Source organism: Pseudophryne corroboree, chromosome 8, assembly GCF_028390025.1.
Source record: "Pseudophryne corroboree isolate aPseCor3 chromosome 8, aPseCor3.hap2, whole genome shotgun sequence".
NCBI lineage: Eukaryota > Metazoa > Chordata > Amphibia > Anura > Myobatrachidae > Pseudophryne > Pseudophryne corroboree.
This window is the reverse complement of record NC_086451.1, coordinates 434183398-434205304: the sequence shown is the minus strand read 5'-3', so window position 1 is coordinate 434205304 and position 21907 is coordinate 434183398. Positions and strand designations below refer to the sequence as shown.

The window sequence follows — 21907 nt, the reverse complement described above, 5'->3', positions numbered from 1 at the left end:
CCCATCATTTCAAACCTCTAGATCATCATTTTCATAGGTAAGAAAAAAATTTTTAAGACAGAGACGAATATGTAGAAAGAGGGAATAAACAGAGGAGATAGAACGAAGTGGAAGGGATTCAGAGAAAAGAGAAAACTATAGACAAGAGAGACACAATGAGCCCGATTCTGAGTCAGAAGCACATGGGGACGGAGCTAGCACATATCTGCAATCTCCACAGAGAGCATCTGCATACCAGGCCGTACCAAGCACGCACACACGGGCAGAGACCGAAAGCACAGACGGATTGTTCTGTCCATTGACGGATCTCACTTTGCATGAAATGGGCGGTTAGTGCGCGGACCTATGGAGCAGATCCAGCTCCTCGGGAGTGTCGTTCCCACTTCCCTACTCACCTGGAGTGTGCAGACGGAGGTGGCATACCTGTTTCGAACAGATCCTTGCATCCAGCATTGGGTGGTTGTACGCCCCAATACTAATGCCGACAGCTGCGGACAGAAAAACAGCGGGTGGCGCAGCCTTCCATAAGAAAACTGACGGATAATCGGCATACTTTAGATGGGCGGATAGTCGCGTTAGCATAAAGCAGTAAGCAGGCCGTCGCCATTGCTCTACGCACAAGCTGCCGCAGATGCGTCAGACTGAGAATCAGGCCCAAGGTGCGCAGGGAAGGACAAAATTGATGAATAAAATAGAGCATGAAATAAAACGTCCATCGTAAAACTCTAGGGATGAACATATTCCATTCTTTTAGGACCCTGTTGAATACTAGGCCGAATCAGAGCCCTGATCTGTATTAACAGAAACAGAACATTGGACACATTAGGGACACATTAGTAATCTCAAATAATAATGAGATGTTCTATGAAGGTCAGGACTCTGATTCGGTTTTTAGGCTATGAATGTAATAACTTGCAACTCCTAGGAGTCAGCCCGGTGAAGCCTGGATTATGTGCATCCCTAAATTGTCCTCATATGCTGTATACACACATTTCTACATCCCCGTCATGCTCTGGGGGCTCTACATCAGGGGCAGGAAAATTCATTCCCGGGAAAGAGAGAGGGGGTGTCCTGTATCAGCCCTGGGAGAAGAGAGGAAAGAGGCATACTGGGCAATCTGACGATCAGGCGTGACACTGGGTGTGGAGGCACAAGAGTGGACGCTACCCAGGGTGGGGCAAAAGGGTCACTCAGATTATACTAATGTTCACTGCCCAGGAGGCGCAAAAGTAAAAAAAAAAAAAAATACAAAATTTAAAATAAATGATCTTATTTTGCATCCTTTACAATAAGTCAGACGTTTTAAATGCAAACCGATATTTTCCGAAAAACAACAATTCTGACCGGAATCAAAGCCTCTGCTTGGGATGCGGTCAACATCCCGCTGGACGGGATCCCGGCGGTCGAAATACCGACGCCGGAATTTCAAACGCCACAATCCCGACATATTCTCCCTCCGTGGGTGTCCACGACACCCATAGAGGGAGAATATAATAGTGCGCCGAGCGTGGCGAGCGAAGCGAGCCCGCAAGGGGCTGCGTTCCGCTCACCACCCGTCGGGATTGTGTGGTCGGGATTCCGGCGTCGGTATTTCGACCGCCGGGATCCCGTCCAGCGGGATTACGTACTGATCCCCTCTGCTTCCTAGCCAGGATCGACAAATAGATTAGATTTGGAACAAGAAACAGAATGATAACTATAGATACTTGAGATGTACAAAATAAGCAATTTGAGTAATTCTAGCGAGTCAGAAAATGGATCAAAATGGATGTAATAAAACTCAAAAGTGGCGGCCAATACAAACAAAAGTCACAACTGCTACACCCCTTGAGCTTGGCAGCTAGAATCGCCCACACCCGCCCTTCCTTCAATACTGACTGGTCTGCCATTAACCAGAATTGCAGGTCCTGAGTCTGTGATAGGACCCCCACTGACAGGGTACCATCAGGGGGTAATGGGGAGGTCCCTAGATGACGGATGTGGTTTTACTACACCCATTTGAATTTAAAAAGGCTCAAAAATACTTAAAAATTTAATTTATCAAAGTCAGCTGAACGCAGGGACAATGTGGAACATCAAGCAACAGCATGATAATGAAAAAAAAAAAAAAAAGGGGGAGAGGTAAGAAAATGAAGACAATGTTCAACGGAACAAAAGAGAAAAAAAGGGGAGAGGTAAGAAAATGAAGACAATGTTCAACGTAACAAAAGAGAAAAAAAAATCAGGATTTTGGTACTTACCGATAAATCCCTTTCTCCGATTCCACAGGGGCCACTGGAGTGCAGATACAATGGGGAAATAGTAGGCAGTAACTGGGAGCTGGCACTTTAAATTTATAACCATGTGACTAGCTCCTCCCCTACTATGTCCCCCCTCCAAGCCAGTCTAGTTAAAACGGTGCCCGAGGAGAGGTGGAAAAGACCAACGTCAAAGTAGAGGAGGTTCGCTAAGTCAACTAAAACAGGATAATACCAAGGAAACCTGGAAACATAGTGATAGGGTAATAGGAACAAACGTGCAGTCACACAGTGACATGCAACCCGATAATTGTAGAAGGAGGAAACAGCGCTGGATGGGCGTCCAGTGGCCCCTGTGGAATCGGAGAAAGGGATTTATCGGTAAGTACCAAAATCCTGATTTCTCCTTCATCCACTAGGGGCCACTGGAGTGCAGATACAATGGGGATGTCCCAGAGCTCCCAAGACGGGAGGGAGAGCGCTGAGAGTCCTGCAAAACTGCTCGGCCAACCTGTGACACAGAGGCCGCAAAAAAGTTACGTCCGTAAAACGTGATCAACGTATGATGACCCGACTAAGCGATATCGCAACATAAAGCATTCACGGAAACCCTGTGGGCGGCCGCACCCGAAGGTCCCCCAGAGCGCGCGGAGTGCGCCGAAATGGAAAACAGAGGCTCTTGAGCAACCGCCAAATAAGACTGTCTGATGGTCAGATGTATCCAGCGGCCCAACTTATGCTGGGACCACGGCCATTTAGGACAGGAGCATCGTACAGAACAAAGAAGAAAACAATTTGTCGAATAGCCGAAGACCTGTAGAGAGTCGGCGAGCCCTGACAACATCCAAAGAGGGCCGAAAACACAAGTGTCAGATTTAGATGAAAAGCGGACATCACCCCTAGAAGGAACGCCAGGTGAGTACGAAGCTCAGCCGTAACCCTATTCGAAAGGGGGGTTGCCAATAGAGTACTCCCTGAAAGAGAGCCCGAACTTACGTCCGCCAGGCTAATTTCCTTTGGAAGAAAACCGAAAGAGCAGAGACCTGAAATTCAGGTCAACCTAGTCGAAGCGCAGCCGAGCAAACCACCCGGAGAAACCAAAGAAGACGGCTAAATGAAAAACCAAAAGGGGAAAACCCTTGTCATCCACACTAAGCCACATAAAGTCTCCAAAAGTGGCAAAAGCGAGAAGAGGTAACCGACTTCCGAAATCGGGGCCCAGTAGGTATAACCGAACTAGGGAACTCCTCACTTCTGAGGTCTCGTGAACAGTCACGTCGTTAAACGAAACCAGTGTAAGACTGAACAAAGAAAAGGACCCTGTTGAAGTAGACAGTCCCGAAGAGGTAGGAGCCAAGGCTCCTCTACTGACAACAGGTGCAGGGTGGATCTTCAAGTCATGCGCGGCCAAACCGGAGTCACCAGGAGGACTAGCGCGCATTCTCCCTTCATGTGTTGCAGAAAGTGAGGTAGAAATAGAAAAGGAGGAAAGATAGACTAACCCGAAACTCCAAGGAGCCGTGAGGGCATGCTCAGCCACTGTCGCCAGATCTGACGTCCGAGAGTAGTAAAGGGTTGAATTGTCAGACGGAACACCATGAGGTCGATCCGAAATCTCAGCCAACCGCGGACCAGCTGACAAAACTCCGGGGAGTGTCCACTCACCCGGGTGCCTGACCTGGCGGTTTGACCTGGAATTCAGATTGTTGTCCTCTGCTCAGAGGAGAATGTAGGCGACCTCTCTCAGCGCCGCAACTTGGCTGAAGAGAGGAGGAACTTGTCCCGAGGAAGGAAAAATCCTCTGACGGACCGAGTTGAGAACCGTCTACAAGGAGAATCAATGGGACCCGTGTAGAATCAGAAGATCCTGGATCCTCCGGATATTCAGAAGCAACCTAATCTGCAGAGTGGGTTTCCAGCAGTTGATTGTCCAATTAGGGAACAAGCGTCACTCCTGCCCTTTGAAAAATAGCCATCCTGTGATCTTCATGAACACGGTGGGAGCGGAAGAGAGACCGAATTGAAAGGTCTGACAGTGGAAATGAGTATTTTGTACTATGAATCTGAGAAAAACCAGATGAGGAAACCCAAAGGAAATCAGTAAACAGGCATCCCTGAAAACAAAGGATGCGTAAAACCTTTTTTTTTTTTTTTTACTGAAAGGATTCTAAGGCCAGAACAGGCCTGGCTGAGCCAACTGACTTCGGCACGGGAAAAGAAAAACAAAGGCCTGAGAAAATGCCCCGATTCCAATGATGTGTGAAAACAGGGATCAGCACCCTTGCGGTCAGAAGCATCTGAAGTGCCGCCTGCAGTATAACTCTCTTGTCATCGTAAACCGGTCGACCCATGGTGAGGGATCCCTGAGACGGTTGGACTCCAAAATAGAGTCTGTAACCGCCCAAGCATACCCAGGTCTTCCAGAAATATCACAGACCTGCGCCCACCCTGGGACCTCCCAGGTGGTAGGAAGGTCCGACCTGCGGTGGGTGTGTTGGAGGACCTACAATCAGACTGGTCGGAGGATGCTGAACCTCTGCTTCAGCCTTTTACCTGGAGATCCCTTGGTGACGGAGATACCGCCCCTGTCATGGACTCGAAACCTGGAAAGGGCACGGCAAGATCTAAAGGAAAGACCGGTAAAGGTCCGTCTTGGAGCTGGAGTAACAGTAGGGGAAAGAAAAGTGGACCTACCCCCAATGGTCCGAGAAATCATGCAGGAAGTTCCATCCCGTGAACCTGCTGCCCATTAGGATTCCCTGTTCTCCTGTCACTGTCGCAGCCCCAGAGGTCGTCGGGTTAAGACAGCCCAAGCGAAAATGCAGGCTCCGAGTATACAGACGTGGAGACCTCAAAAGAATATAAAGCAGAATCGTGACTCTGATCTGTCCCAAAGAATCAGTTGATCCTGATGCAAATCATCCTGTAACCTAGAGGACAATTGTTCCACAACCTACCTGCTTCGGACAAGGTAGAACCCCTGCTGTCGCATACGTCTCTCAGGTGGATCCCTCAGCAATGTTGCCCCCGGAAAACGGCAGCTTGTTGGACCGGCGATACATTGAGGGGTATACCTTGGAGAGGTTCTGATATCGTTTCCTGCCGTCTGCGGGGAAAGGATAGGAAAACAAACATTGTTTGATACCTGAAATTGTGTATTCGGGTGTCTGCAGGCTGCCTACCGGAGCATGCCCAGGTCATCCGAAACTGAACAAGTCGCTGTCATTTCTTCATTGGCGTCGAACCCCGAGGGACCTGAAGTTTCTAGTTCCGACTCCTTTACCTGCAGCCTCAGACGAACTGCTGTACAATGCGCCTCGATATCCTGAGACACTGGTTCAGACTCCACCGAAAACAGACACCATCAGAATCCTGGACATCTCTCGCCTCCTTAAAGAGAGGCCTCTCAACCGCAGAATCGTGTAACATGGAAGGTTAGCAAGGTTCTTTTAGAAACCTGGAGAGGAAAAATGACGTACAAGGTCTTTGGTTAACAGTGACATTACCTGCATAAGCTGAGCTGTTCAAACAGGAGCATCCTGCAGCTGCGTGGAGGGCTAAGCAGATGGCTCCACCGCATAATTCACACCTAAGAGGGATTTCTCTGACTGTCCCAGGTGAGACAAACGAAAAGAGAAAAGGTGGGTTAAAGAAGCGTAGCCCTATGTAATGTCTGCACTATAACGTGCAGTGACAGATACATTTCAAATAAACATTCTGAAGCAGCGGAGACTTGAACCGATAGAGCTGCGCTGCGGGACAGGAGTTTTAGCCACTAGGTTATGAGAGCTCCCATTAAGGTTTCTTTTTTTATATGTCCCCGCTACTAGCGTACTGAGCCACAGCGGCTATTTGTCTGATGCCACACACAGTCCCCCAAATGACAAATAGCATTATTACCAAGTGAAACTAAGGAATAATAAAGGGAAAGCAACACCCGTGTATGCAGTGTACTGCAACACATGTTTCTCGGAGGCTCCGCAGGTTTCCCGAAATGGCGGCCCGCCTGCGAGAAAAGCCAGGGGAAAATGTTATATGGCCAGAGCTCTGTTTAAACCCATGCAAGCACGGGGAGAACACACAAACTCCACACAGATAGGGCCACTGTTGGAATTGAACCCATGACCAGAGCCGGCGCTACCCGCTCAGCAGAGCCTGCAATGCAGGGAGGCGCTGTGTTGGAGAGGCGCTCTCCCTGCTCTGCTGACGTCCATGTGCGCTGCTGCCCTCCTCTACCCGCCTTCCTCCCACTGAAGAATGCCGCCGCGGACCTGCAGTATGCCCCTGAGAAAAAGTCTCCAGCAGTTGTAAGTGAGCCCGGTCCCTGGAGCTCAGGGAGCTGATGCTGTGTGTGGTCTCCCGAATGCAGATCACATGACTGGTGCTGAGCAGTCATGTGTCCAGGAAGTGTCAGCTCTACAGGGAGGGTGAGTCCTGCTGTCTATATACAGTACAGTAGGGGCACAGAGTGTGTGTGTGTGTGTGTGTGGTGGCATAGTATATGTGTGTGTGGTGGCACAGTGTATGTGTGTATGGAGGCACAGTATATGTGTGTATGAGGGCACAGTGTGTATGGTGGCACAGTATGTGTGTGTATGGTGGCACAGTATATGTGTGCGTATGGGGGCACAGTGTGTATGGTGGCACAGTATATGTGTGTGTATGGGGGCACAGTATATGTGTGTGTATGGGGGCACAGTATATGTGTGTATGGGGGCACAGTGTGTATGGTGGCACAGTGTATGTGTGTATGGTGGCACTGTGTATGTGATCAGTGTGTATGGCACCACAGTGTATGTGTGTGTGTATGGGAGCACAGTGTGTACGGTGGCACAGTGTATGTGTGTATGGTAGCACAGTGTATGTGTGTATGGGAGCACAGTGTGTATGGTGGTACAGTCTATGTGTGTATGGGGGCATAGTGTATATGGGGGCACAGTATATGTGTGTATGGGGGCACTGTATGTGTGTGTGTATGGGAGCACAGTGTGTATGGTGGCACAGTGTATGTGTGTATGGGAGCACAGTGTGTATGGTGGCACAGTATATGTGTGTATGTAGATGGGGGCAGTGTGTATGGTGGCACAGTGTGTGTGTGTGTGTGTGTGTGTGTGTATGGGGGCACAGTGTATGTGTGTGTTTATATGTCTAAAATTGTTCTACTGTGTGGTGTACTTTAAATTGGGGGTACTATTGTATGGATACGCCCCTTCTTTGTGAGATCCCACCCCTTTGTGGCACGCATCTTCGGTGCGCACTGTCCCTTAAGTATGGGAGAGAGGGCGCAAATTTGTAGTTTGCAGGGAGGCGTTGGACACCCTAGCACCGGCCCTGCCCATGACCCCCGTGCTGCGAGGCCGCAACGCTAACGATAACACCATCCGTGCTACCCTTGGAAATGTGAACCCAGGTCTGTGCTGTTATTATAAAACATTGCAGAAGTGTTTGCACTCTCCACTATATATGGTATTGCATATACATACATATATACACCCTTTACACGTGTGTGTGTGTGTGTGTGTGTGTGTGTGTGTATATATATATATATATATTGTATACAAAAGGTGCAGATAGCGCTACAACCTGAATATTCTATAACCAGATATCCCTAAAATGGGAGATCATAAATTACGCATGAGTTAGTGCAAAACAAAATTATTTTAAAATTAGTTTAAAATTAATAAAAACACTCCCAAGGTTAATGGTGTCGCAACCAGATTTCAAAATGTCCAATTCCCAAAGGAACTCAGATTTCAAAATTGTTCTAGTGGTAAATCGGTTGCGCCTTCAGTGTTTGTATGTAAATTGTTGCAAATCCTTGAGTGATAGTTAAAATGTGCGTACCAGACATACGTAGAACATTCGCCTTGTTTGAGGTATCTTTGCATCTGGATAATCCTTACTCGTACTGATTCTCCATTCCCATCCGTCCAAGCGTTGGTGTGGAGTTTGTACGTATATGCAAAAAATGTGTGTCAGAATGCTGCTCTTAAACAAAGTGACTTGGTGCTATATTTCGTGCAACTTTAACAGTAAAGTGAATATGTGCAAAGAAAAGTGCTGTACGTGCTTGTTATATATATATATGAATAAAAATATGAATAAATACGAATAAATATTTTATTTTACTAGCAGTGTGCAAATTCCCTTAGGTAATGTGCTTATATACCACTTATTGAGGGTGCAACACCATATGGCTCAGTAGTCAAAAGGAGCACTTACATCTAGAGTTGAAATGATTTAATAGGATGCTGCCATCATTCCATCATCAGACTTATGGACCTTAAAAAAAAGGGTTCCCATGTGGGATGGAAAAAAGCCTCTGATAGTGTAGTATTATTTAAAAAACATTTAATAATACATAAAACGACAAAAAACATACAGATGGACTCGTACAATTTTAAAAATGCATATAAGCTTATCTGTTAATTCCTCAGATAGGAGCGGAGTGCCGGCATATACCGGCACTCCGCTCCTATCTGAGGAATTAACAGATAAGCTTATATGCATTTTTAAAATTGTACGAGTCCATCTGTATGTTTTTTGTCGTTTTATGTATTATTAAATGTTTTTTAAATAATACTACACTATCAGAGGCTTTTTTCCATCCCACATGGGAACCCTTTTTTTTTTAAGGTCCATAAGTCTGATGATGGAATGATGGCAGCATCCTATTAAATCATTTCAACTCTAGATGTAAGTGCTCCTTTTGACTACTGAGCCATATGGTGTTGCACCCTCAATAAGTGGTATATAAGCACATTACCTAAGGGAATTTGCACACTGCTAGTAAAATAAAATATTTATTCGTATTTATTCATATTTTTATTCATATATATATATAACAAGCACGTACAGCACTTTTCTTTGCACATATTCACTTTACTGTTAAAGTTGCACGAAATATAGCACCAAGTCACTTTGTTTAAGAGCAGCATTCTGACACACATTTTTTGCATATACGTACAAACTCCACACCAACGCTTGGACGGATGGGAATGGAGAATCAGTACGAGTAAGGATTATCCAGATGCAAAGATACCTCAAACAAGGCGAATGTTCTACGTATGTCTGGTACGCACATTTTAACTATCACTCAAGGATTTGCAACAATTTACATACAAACACTGAAGGCGCAACCGATTTACCACTAGAACAATATATATATATATATATATATCTCCTATATAATAGCCCTATTCTGTGACCTTGTGATTCATTTGCTAACGCTGGGCGGAGTCACAACACTGGGCGGAGTTAGTCAAATGAATCACAGAGATCTGGCCAAATCTACAGGAGACTAGGAGCAGAAGCAGATAGCATGGGCATTGGGCATGGCACAGGCAGGGGTGCAGACCTCCCAGCTTTCTGCAGGAGCTTTCTCCAGGCAGAAAAAGGGAAACAAACTCGGCGAAAAGGGGGCGTGGCTTCACGGGAGGGTCCCCGTTTTCGTCAGTGAGGGAGCATGCCCAGCGCTCTGTGAGCTGCTGACATGCTCCCAGGGGCTGATTATGAGTCCGGGGGGCCCAGGGCACTTGAGACAGGGGAGCCCTATCTCATTGCTGTGCCTGCTGTGGGTTGGGGGCGTGGCCTAATCGCGGCCCACGCGGCCACGCCCCCTTATGCAAATTCCGATTTTTATTTTTATTTTTTTTAATGGGATTTTGGCCCCTCAGCTAGGGCTAAATCCAGAGGAGGTGGTCGCTCCCCCCTACACACTCGCACAGTCAGAAGAAAGCAGGGATACTGCTGCCTCCCTGCAACACCACAGACCTGTCAATATGCAGCAGCGTGTGCTGACTGTAGCACAATGCTGCCGCTGTTGCTGGCAGGACGGGGGGGGGGGGGAGCTTCAGAGCTGGGACAGAGCTACTCCAGCCAGGGGGCCCCCTAAAACTGTGGGACCAACGGTACGTATCCCCTGCCCACCCCCCACCCCTTAATCCGGCTCTGCTGCTGGAACCCCCCCATTAATCCGTACCCCCTGATGCCCCCTCTCCCTCTGTCTCCACTATTCACCGCTGCTCTGCTAAGCAGAACAGCGAGTACAGGAGCTTTCCAACTGCCCCCCCCCCCCCCCCCCGCCGGATACTGCGACCCGCGGGTGGGACAGCGGGACAGACCCCAAAAAATGGGACTGTCCCGCGAAAATCTGGACATTTGGGAGGTATGGGGGTGTGTGAGGGGTATGTCATACAGACAGACGGGCACCGGCTCACTGTGTGCTTGACCCCCCACATCGGCATACTCAGCAGGGTCTCTGGTGCGGAGGAGCGTCACTTTCTGGCACACTCCGCGCTTCTTAGCTGCAGTTTAGTGGGGCACTTGCCGCTGTGCAGGTTCCATACTGCCTCTGTTATCTCCAGCCCCGGCAACCCCACCGCTAGCTGCAGCGCTGCCACCCGCAGTGGAGTGCGCCCAGCTCATTCACACACTTTAGCTGGCGGGTAGCGCTGCAGAAATCCGAGCTGCTTGCAGGCTCTGACCCACTCCTCCCTCCAGCCGCAGCGTCTCATGGGAGCTAACCAGTCACTCCCAGTCTCCCCTTACCACAGTGCCCGGAAGCCGTGAGGTCCGCGCCACGTGCATGCTATGACCCCCTCCTCCCTCCAGCCGCAGCATCTCCTGGGGGCTAACCAGTCATTTCCAGTCTCACCTTACCACAGTGCCCGGCAGCTGCGCGAGGTCTGCGGTGCGTGACTGAGGAGGGGGGGAGGGATGCGGACGGGCAGAGAAAGCAGGACTCCAGCCTGAGAGAGTCAGCCATGCCAAGTCTCCAGCAGCAGCAGATCCCAACAGGTTGGAGTGGAACAGCAGCAGCCAGCAGCAGTGACTCCGGTAAGACACATCTGTCTGTCACCACTGTTTTGTCCCTAATACCAATCTCTCCCGTGCCCTGTGTTCTGTCATGTCCCTGTCACCCCTGGCCTTGCCCTGCCACCCTTATCCTGGCCCTTTCACCCTTATCCTGCCCCTGTCACCCTTATGCTGGCCCTGTTACCCCTATCCTGGCCCTGTTACCCCTATCCTGGCCCTGTCACCCCTGTGCTTGCCCTGTCAACCCTATACTGGCCCCGTCACCCCTGTCCTGGTCCTGCCGCCCCTACCCTGGCCCTGTCACCCCTATCCTGTCCCTATCATTTCTGTCCTGGCCCTGTCACCCCTGTCCTGGCCCCGTCACCCCTGTCCTGGCCCCGTCACCCCTGTCCTGGCCCCGTCACCCCTGTCCTGGCCCCGTCACCCCTGTTCTGACCCTGTCACCCCTGTCCTGGCCCCGTCAACCCTGTACTGACCCTGTCACCCCTGTCCTGGCCCTGTTACTGCATACCCTCTAACTACCTTTTATGGCATGTACAGTACCCGCAGCGCCTCCAGACCTCTCCCCAATGCACCACACCTCCGCACCTTCCCCTCCACCACATGCGGCACTCCACCCCTCCCCCACATGCTGTGCCTCCAGACCCCCTACACCACCCGTGGCTCCCACTCCTCCACCCCTTCACCACCCACAGCACCTCCAGGCCCCTTCCACTATTCACCCCCCTTATATGTCTCCCCCCACACCTGCCCCCCTCCACCCCAGCATCTGCAGACACCCTCCTCCATCAGCGGTCCCCCCCTCACCCACCCCTCCCCCACCAATGGCACCCCCGCACCTGCCCCTCCACCACCTGCAGCACCTCCGGACCTCCTTCCCATCCGCCGCAACACCCGTACCTGCCCCTACCCTACCCATGGTGCCTGCGGTCCCCTACCCAACCCCCGGCACTCCCGTCCCTTCCCATCCCACAGCACCTCCGGAACCCTTCACCCATCCACAACATCCCCACACCTGCCTCTCTCCCACCCGTGGCACCCCTGCCCCTCCCCCACCTGCAGTGCCTCCGGACCCCTCCCCCATCTGCATCCCCCACTCCTCTGCCCCTCCCCCACGAGCAGCACCTCCCGAACCTTCCCCATCCGGGCCCCACCCCCACTTCTGCCTCCCCTCCACCCGCAGCATCTACAGACACCATCCGCAGTCCCCCCCGCACCCGCTACATTCTGTACATCGTGCCCTGCAGGTGCTGTTCACGCCGTCGCAAGGGGCTGCGCCTCCTTCACCATCGCGCGCCCTTTCATTGTGCAATATTTAACCACTAACAAAGGAATGCAGGTAATACTCCATATAATACAAATACTAAACCCCAGAAAGGCATGCAAGGGTTAAGGGGGCGCAGCCCCTTGCGACGGTGTGAAGAGCGCCCGTAGGGCGCGATGAAGCACCTAGTATATATATATATATATATATATATATATATAATACGATTTTACTTACCGGTAAATCTATTTCTCGTAGTGCGTAGTGGATGCTGGGGACTCCGTAAGGACCATGGGGAATAGACGGGCTCCGCAGGAGACAGGGCACTTTAAGAAAGAATTTGGATACTGGTGTGCTCTGGCTCCTCCCTCTATGTCCCTCCTCCAGACCTCAGTTAGAGAAACTGTGCCCGGAAGAGCTGACAGTACAAGGAAAGGATTTTGGAATCCAGGGCAAGACTCATACCAGTCACACCAATCACACCGTATAACTTGTGATAAACTTACCCAGTTAACAGTATGAACAACAACGGAGCATCAGATCAACCCTGATGCAACCACAACATAACCCTTATTTAAGCAACAACTATATACAAGTATTGCAGAAGAAGTCCGCACTTGGGACGGGCGCCCAGCATCCACTACGGACTACGAGAAATAGATTTACCGGTAAGTAAAATCTTATTTTCTCTAACGTCCTAGTGAATGCTGGGGACTCCGTAAGGACCATGGGGATTATACCAAAGCTCCCAAACGGGCGGGAGAGTGCGGATGACTCTGCAGCACCGAATGAGCAAACACAAGGTCCTCCTCAGCCAGGGTATCAAACTTGTAAAACTTTGCAAAAGTGTTCGAACCTGACCAAGTAGCTGCTCGGCAAAGCTGTAATGCCGAGACCCCTCGGGCAGCCGCCCAAGAAGAGCCCACCTTCCTTGTGGAGTGGGCTTTTACTGATTTTGGAAGCGGCAATCCAGCCGCAGAATGAGCCTACTGAATCGTGTTACAGATCCAGCGAGCAATAGTTTGCTTTGAAGCAGGAGCACCCAGCTTGCTGGATGCATACAGGATAAACAGCGACTCAGTTTTCCTGACTCTAGCCGTTCTGGCTACATAAACCTTCAAAGCCCTCTGACCACATCTAGTAACTCGGAATCCTCCAAGTCACGAGTAGCCACAGGCACCACAATAGGTTGGTTCATATGAAAAGATGACACCACTTTTGGCAGAAATTGTGGACAGGTCCGCAATTCTGCCCTGTCCATATGGAAAACCAGATAGGGGCTTTTATGTGACAAAGCCGCTAATTCTGACACACGCCTAGCTGAAGCCAAGGCTAATAGCATGACCACCTTCCACGTGAGAAATTTTAACTCCACGGTTTTGAGTGGCTCAAACCAGTGTGACTTCAGGAAACTCAACACCACGTTAAGATCCCAAGGTGCCACTGGAGGCACAAAAGGGGGCTGAATATGCAGCACTCCCTTTACAAACGTCTGAACTTCAGGAAGAGACGCCAGTTCTTTTTGAAAGAAAATGGATAGGGACGAAATCTGGACCTTAATGGAACCCAATTTCAGGCCCAAAGTCACTACCGACTGCAGGAAGTGAAGGAAACGGCCCAGCTGGAATTCCTTCGTAGGGGCATTCCTGGCCTCACACCAAGCAACATATTTTCGCCATATACGGTGATAATGTTTAGCAGTCACGTCCTTCCTAGCCTTTATCAGCGTAGGAATAACCTCATCCGGAATGCCTTTTTCTGCTAGGATCCGGCGTTCAACCGCCATGCCGTCAAACGCAGCTGCGGTAAGTCTTGGAACAGACAGGGCCCCTGTTGCAACAAGTCCTGTCTTAGAGGCAGAGGCCATGGGTCCTCTGTGAGCATTTCTTGCAGATATAGATACCAAGTCCTTCTTGGCCAATCCGGAACAATGAGTATTGTTCTCACTCCTCTTTTTCTTATGATTCTCAGCACCTTGGGTATGAGAGGAAGAGGAGGAAATACATAAACCGACTGGAACACCCACGGTGTCACTAGTGCGTCTACAGCTATCGCCTGAGGGTCTCTTGACCTGGCGCAATACCTCTGTAGCTTTTTGTTGAGGCGGGATGCCATTATGTCCACCTGTGGCAGTTCCCACCGACTTGCAATCTGCGTGAAGACTTCTTGATGAAGTCCCCACTCTCCCGGGTGGAGGTCGTGCCTGCTGAGGAAGTCTGCTTCCCAGTTGTCAACTCCCGGAATGAACACTGCTGACAGTGCTCTTACGTGATTCTCCGCCCAGCGAAGAATTCTGGTGGCTTCCGCCATCGCCACCCTGCTCCTTGTGCCGCCTTGGCGGTTTACATGAGCCACTGCGGTGATGTTGTCTGACTGACTCAGCACCGATTGGTCGCAAAGCAGGGTCTCCGCTTGACTTAGAGCGTTGTATATGGCCCTTAGTTCCAGGATATTGATGTGAAGGCAAGTCTCCTGACTTGACCACAGACCTTGGAAATTTCTTCCCTGTGTGACTGCCCCCCACCCTCGGAGGCTTGCATCCGTGGTCACCAGGTCCCAGTCCTGAATGTCGAATCTGCAGCCCTCGAGAAGGTGAGCACTCTGCAGCCACCACAGGAGAGACACCCTGGCCCTGGGGGATAGGGTGATCAGCCGATGCATCTGTAGGTGTGATCCTGACCACTTGTCCAACAGATCCCATTGAAAGGTCCTCGCATGGAACCTGCCAAAGGGAATGGCCTCGTATGATGCCACCATCTTTCCCAGGACTCGCGTGCAGTGATGCACCGACACATGTTTTGGTTTTAATAGGTCTCTGACCAGTGTCATGAGCTCCTGAGCCTTCTCCATCGGGAGATAAACCCTCTTCTGGTCTGTGTCCAGAATCATGCCCAGGAAGGGCAGACGAGTCGTAGGAATCAACTGCGACTTTGGAATATTTAGAATCCAGCCGTGCTGTTGTAACACTTCCCGAGAGCGTGCTACGCTGATCAGCAACTGCTCTCTGGACCTCGCCTTTATGAGGAGATCGTCCAAGTATGGGATAATTGTCACCCCTTGCTTTCGCAGGAGCACCATCATTTCCGCCATTACCTTGGTAAATATTCTCGGTGCCGTGGAGAGACCAAACGGCAACGTCTGGAATTGGTAATAACAATCCTGTACCACAAATCTGAGGTACGCCTGATGAGGTGGATAAATGGGGACATGAAGGTATGCATCCTTTATGTCCAGAGACACCATAAAATCCCCCCCTTCCAGGCTTGCGATGACCGCTCTGAGCGATTCCATCTTGAACTTGAACCTTTTCAGGTATATGTTCAGGGATTTTAAATTCAATATGGGTCTGACCGAACCGTCCGGTTTCGGTACCACAAGCATGGTCGAATAATAACCCTTTCCTTGTTGAAGGAGGGGAACCTTGACCACCACCTGCTGAAGATACAATGTGAATTGCAGCTAACACTAATTCCCTCTCTAAGGGGGAAGCTGGCAGGGCCGATTTGAGGTATCGGTGAGGGGGCATCTCTTCGAATTCCAGCTTGTATCCCTGAGACACAATCTCTAGTGCCCAGGGATCCACCTGGGAGTGAACCCACTTGTGGCTGAAATTTCGGAGACGCGCCCCCACCGGGCCTAGCTCCGCCTGTGGAGCCCCAGCGTCATGCGGTGGATTTAGTGGAAGCCGGGGAGGACTTCTGTTCCTGGGAACTAGCTGTGTTGTGCAGCTTCTTTCCTCTGCCCCTGCCTCTGGCAAGAAAGGACGCACCTCAGACTTTTTTGCCTTTTTGTGATCGAAAGGACTGCATTTGGTAATACGGTGCTTTCTTAGGTTGTGAGGGAACATATGGCAAAAAATTTGACTTTCCAGTAGTAGCTGTGGAGACCAGGTCCGAGAGACCCTCCCCAAACAACTCCTTGTAAGGTAAAACCTCCATGTGCCTTTTTGAGTTGGCATCGCCTGTCCATTGCCGAGTCCACAGGACTTTTCTAGCAGAAATCGACATTGCATTTATTCTAGAGCCCAGAAGGCTAAGGCCTCTTTGAGCATCTCTCATATATAGGACAGCGTCTTTTATATGCCCGAGGGTCATTAATATAGTATCCTTGTCCAAGGTATCAAGTTCCTCAGATAAGGTATCCGTCCATGCTGCTACAGCACTACACACCCAGGCCGACGCAATTGCCGGCCTTAGTAAGGTACCCGAATGTATATAAAAGGACTTCAGGGCACCCTCTTGCTTTCTATCCGCAGCATCTTTTAGGGTGGCCGTATCCTGTGACGGCAGGGCTACCATCTTGGATAAGCGTGTGAGAGCTTTGTCCACCCTAGGGGAGGATTCCCAGCGTAACCTGTCCGTTGGCGGGAAAGGATACGCCATAAGCATCCGTTTGGAAATCTGCAGTTTTTTATCTGGAGATTCCCAAGCCTTTTCACATAACTCATTTAGCTCATGTGAAGGGGGAAAGGTCACCTCATGCCTTTTTTCCCCATACATATGAACCCTCTTGTCAGGGACTGGGGTTTCCTCTGTGATGTGCAACACATCCTTTATTGCTATAATCATATAACGGATGGCTTTAGCCAATTTAGGCTGTAATTTTGCATCATCGCCATCGACACTGGAGTCAGAATCCGTGTCGATATCTGTGTCAACAATTTGGGATAGTGGGCGCTTCTAAAACCTGACGGCCTCTGCGACATAGGATCAGGCATGGGCTGAGACCCAGACTGTCCTAAGGTTTCAGCTTTATCCAACCTTTTATGCAAGGAAGTAACATTATCATTTAAAACCTTCCACATATCCATCCAATCAAGTGTCGGCGCAGTCGGCGGCGACCCCACATTCATTTGCTCCCGCTCTGCTTCCACATAGCCTTCCTCGTCAAACATGTCGACACAAGCGTACCGACACACCACACACACACAGGGGATGCTCTTTTTGAAGACCGTTCCCCCACAAGGCCCTTTGGAGAGACAGAGAGAGAGTATGCCAGCACACACCCCAGCGCTATATGTCCCAGGAATCACACAGTAACTTAGTGTTAACCCAGTAGCTGCTGTATATAATGTTTTTGCGCCTAATTTATGTGCCCCCCCTCTCTTTTTACCCTCTTCTACCGTGAATCTGCAGGGGAGAGCCTGGGGAGCTTCCTCTCAGCGGAGCTGTGGAGAGAAAATGGCGCTGGTGAGTGCTGAGGAAGAAGCCCCGCCCCCTCAGCGGCGGGCTTCTGTCCCGCGTTTCTGTGTAAAATTTTGGCGGGGGCTCATGCATATATACAGTGCCCAACTGTATATATGCCCAACTTTTGCCAAGAGGTCCTAATTGCTGCCCAGGGCGCCCCCCCCCCCATGCGCCCTGCACCCTACAGTGACCGGAGTATGTGGGTGTAGTGTGGGAGCAATGGCGCACAGCTGCAGTGCTGTGCGCTACCTCAGTTTGAAGACTGGAGTCTTCTGCCGCCGATTTTGAAGTCTTCTTGCTTCTTTCACCCGGCTTCTGTCTTCCGTCTCTGCGAGGGGGACGGCGGCGCGGCTCCGGGATCGGACGACAAAGGGTGAGATCCTGTGTACGATCCCTCTGGAGCTAATGGTGTCCAGTAGCCTAAGAAGCAGGACCTATCTGCAGTGAGTAGGGCTGCTTCTCTCCCCTCAGTCCCACGCTGCAGAGAGTCTGTTGCCAGCAGATCTCTCTGAAAATAAAAAAACCTAACAAAATACTTTCTTATAGTAAGCTCAGGAGAGCTCACTAAGTAGCACCCAGCTCGTCCGGGCACAGATTCAAACTGAGGTCTGGAGGAGGGACATAGAGGGAGGAGCCAGAGCACACCTGGATCCAAATTCTTTCTTAAAGTGCCCTGTCTCCTGCGGAGCCCGTCTATTCCCCATGGTCCTTACGGAGTCCCCAGCATCCACTAGGACGTTAGAGAAATATATATACATACATACATACATACACACACACACAGTGAACCCAATAGGGTAGATAAATACATATTCCAGGGTGAGATCTGAACCTGGGTTCTGCTTAATATGCTCTGCTATTAGCCCTGTGCAAACTAGAGTTTAACATTAATGAGCTGAGCCACAGCTCCTGTTATAGAGCAGGCTCCCTGACCTATAGACTATGAAATGCCGGGCAGAGGTCTCCCCTGCAGGGAGAGAAACCTCTGTAATAGAACGCTGTGAGCCGCGGCCGGGGAGCCCGCTGTAAAGTGAAATTAATGTCCTCCCCCTCCTCATTAACTGTAGCGTAATAATGAAGCATCATGCACAGTACCTCCAGGCATGATGCGTCTAGGGGAAGGATCCGTCAGCGGCTGGAGGGCGGTGAAATGTGAAGCGGTGAGCGGCATGCTGCAGCGGCCGGGGAGCGGGAAGCGCTGAGCCTGCTGTACAGAGCGGGAGTTAGCTCCGCCCCCACCCGTTTCGGCGCCAAAATTCAAACTAACCTGCTTCAGAGAAAATGAAGCGGGGAGCGCTCTGTATCCCCCGCCGGCAATGTATGCCATGGCCAGGGAACGGGGAGCGCTGAGCCCGCTGTACAGAGCGGGCGCTGTACAGAGCGGGCTGAAGCTCCGCCCCCCCTCAATGGCGCCGATTTCAAACTAGTAAAGGCGCCTCCTGATACACACCAGACAGGGTTTTTATTAGAGGGGAGGCTGAGGTGAGCGCCCTGCTATTAAGAGCACATCTACAGTAATCACTGAAAGGCATCCTTAGCAATGTAAAATTATACACCAATCTGGAGGGGAAGAGATTGTACTCACCGCTGTCTCGATGGAGTGGCCCTGACACGCGCCGCACGCAGCGGTGTCCAGCCTCTGTCGATGGAGTGGCCTCAACACGCGCTGCACGCAGCGGTGTCCGGCCACGTATACTTACCGCTGCCGTGCTGCCGGAATCTTCCGCCGACAGAGCGGCCCCGACACTCGCCGCACGCAGCGGTGTCCGGCCAGCTCCAGAGAGCTTAGCGTCTCCTTCAGCCGGGGCCCATCCCGAGCCGCACGCAGCTGCGATGGGACCCCGCCGGCAGCTCCCGCGGTGCAGACTGGTAGTGGCAAAGCTGCCAGACTGTGAGTGTAAGTAAGAAAAATAAAAACAATAAAGAAAAAAGAAACATTCTTCAGAGAAAACCCAAGTGAACCAGCTCCCTTGGGCACTAAAATAAGACTGGCTTGGAGGGGGGACATAGTAGGGGAGGAGCTAGTCACATGGTTATAAATTTAAAGTGCCAGCTCCCAGTTACTGCCTACTATTTCCCCATTGTATCTGCACTCCAGTGACCCCTAGTGGATGAAGGAGAAAGGGGAGAGGTAAAAAAATGAAGACAATGTTCAACGGAACAAAAGAGAAAAAAAGGGGAGAGGTAAGAAAATGAAGACAATGTTCAATGGAACAAAAGAGAAAAAAAGGGGAGAGGTAAGAAAATGAAGAAAATGAAGACAATGTTCAACGGAACAAAAAAAAAAAAAAAAGGGAGAGGTAAGAAAATAAAGACAATGTTCAACGGAACAAAAAAGAAAAAAAAGGGGAGAGGTAAGACAATGAAGAAAATGAAGACAATGTTCAACGGAACATTTCAGAATTATAATCTACCCCAGAACGCAGAAATCAGCCAATATATCTGACATATACCACCGGAAGGTAACAGGTCACTGGGTTCTGGGCTGATAGGGATAAACAGAATGCAATCAGCTGCATCTGGTAATGAAAGTGGGACACCAATAGGTACAGGGGGTGGGGTGGAGAAACGCAAAGGGTTTGGGATAGAAGGACTTTGGGGTCGGGCTGTCTCTTACGGTCTAATTAGCAGGACGATCTCCAACCTCTCTGTGTAATGTAACATCAGCTGCATGGATGGAGGGGTTGGAGGATTATAAAGAGAAAGGGTCATTGGGGCACGAGTGAGAAGGACCCTTTAATTAAACATCACATACTTACTAAGGGTCTGAGGGTGATACTACGGGATAGGATTACGCACATTAGAGATTGCATCACTGTGTCATTAGGAGAATTATTCAATTCTATGGGCCGGATGTCAGCCAAACGCGGATGTTTTTTTTAAAGGGGCAATCACTTACAAGTCAAAACAATGCCTTGTAAGTGATTGCCCCTTTAAAAAAAAAAAAAAAACAGAGTTCGGCCAACATCCTGCCACCTGTGTCATTAGGTCGGGTGTGGATTATTGCATCGACAGTTTCTAGGTCGACAATGTTTGAGTCGACCACTATAGGTCGACAGGCACTAGGTCGACAGGGTTGGAAAGTCGACAGGGGTTCTAGGTCGACATGGTCTATGTCGACAGTTAAAAAGGTCGACATGAGTTTTCCATGTTTTTTGGTGTCGTTTTCTACGTACAGTGACCGGGAAGTCCAATTAGTGCACCGTGTTCGCTCGCCATGCTTCGGGCAAGGTGCCTCGCTCCACTACTGCTGCACTCGGCACAGATTACCTTTCCAATTGTAGTCCACGTGGATCGTAAGTATGAAAAAAGTTCAAAAAAAGTGAAAAAAGTCATGTCGACCTTGAAACCCTGTCGACCTTGAAACCCTGTCGACCTATTGACTGTTGACCAATAGTGGTCGACCTAAACATTGTCGACCTAGACAGTGTCGATCTTTAGACCGGATCCCCATTAGGTCACCCTGCTGTCACGTTGTATTATGTAATGTCTGCATTGTGTATTAGGTTTAGCAATTGTGTTCTGTGTTTCTAGAGGTGTTAAACATGTTTTTTAACAAATCACTGTTAAAATACAACAGTTACTTGACATATTATTCTGCAATATAGTGAAGACATGTCAGTGACAATGTGCATTCAGTATGTTTACAATGCTGAAATAAAATGTTCTATTAATGTGACAGTCATCCTGTGCCTCTCTATTAACGATACAGTCTCTGTATTAATGTAACCTATATCTCTATATAGAACCTGTGCCACACTATTAGTGATACTGCCTCTGTATTATTACTGTGACATAAGTCTCTGTAGAAACTGTGCCACGCTCTTAGTAATACTGCCTCTGTATTAATGTAACATATAGCTCTATAGAACCTGGGCCTCGCTATTAGTAATACTGCCTCTGTATTATTACTGTGACATATATCTCTATAGAACCTATGCTTCGCTATTAGTAATACTGTCTCTGTATTAATGTAACATATAGCTCTATAGAACCTATGCCACGCTATTAGTAATACTGCCTCTGTATTAATGTAACATATAGCTCTAAAGAACCTGTGCCACGCTATTAGTAATACTGCCTCTGTATTATTACTGTGACATAAGTCTCTATAGAACCTGTGCCACGCTATTAGTAATACTGCCTCTGTATTATTACTGTGACATAAGTCTCTATAGAACCTGTGTCTCGCTATTAGTGATACGGTCTCTGTATTAATGTAACATATATCTCTATAGAACCTGTGCCATGCTATTAGTAATACTGTCTCTGTATTATTACTGTGACATAAGTCTCTATAGAACCTGTACCACGCTCTTAGTAATACTGCCTCTGTATTAATGTAACATATAGCTCTATAGAACCTGTGCCTCGCTATTAGCAATACTGCCTCTGTATTATTA

At 49.5% G+C, this 21907-nt stretch overlaps 1 protein-coding gene across 3 annotated transcripts in view; it reads right to left on the bottom strand.

Moving 5' to 3' along the window:
- ATAT1 (alpha tubulin acetyltransferase 1) overlaps positions 1–21907 on the bottom strand; it is a 58017-nt gene that overhangs the window by 14284 nt on the left and 21826 nt on the right. The gene's annotated exons all lie outside the window — the stretch shown is intronic.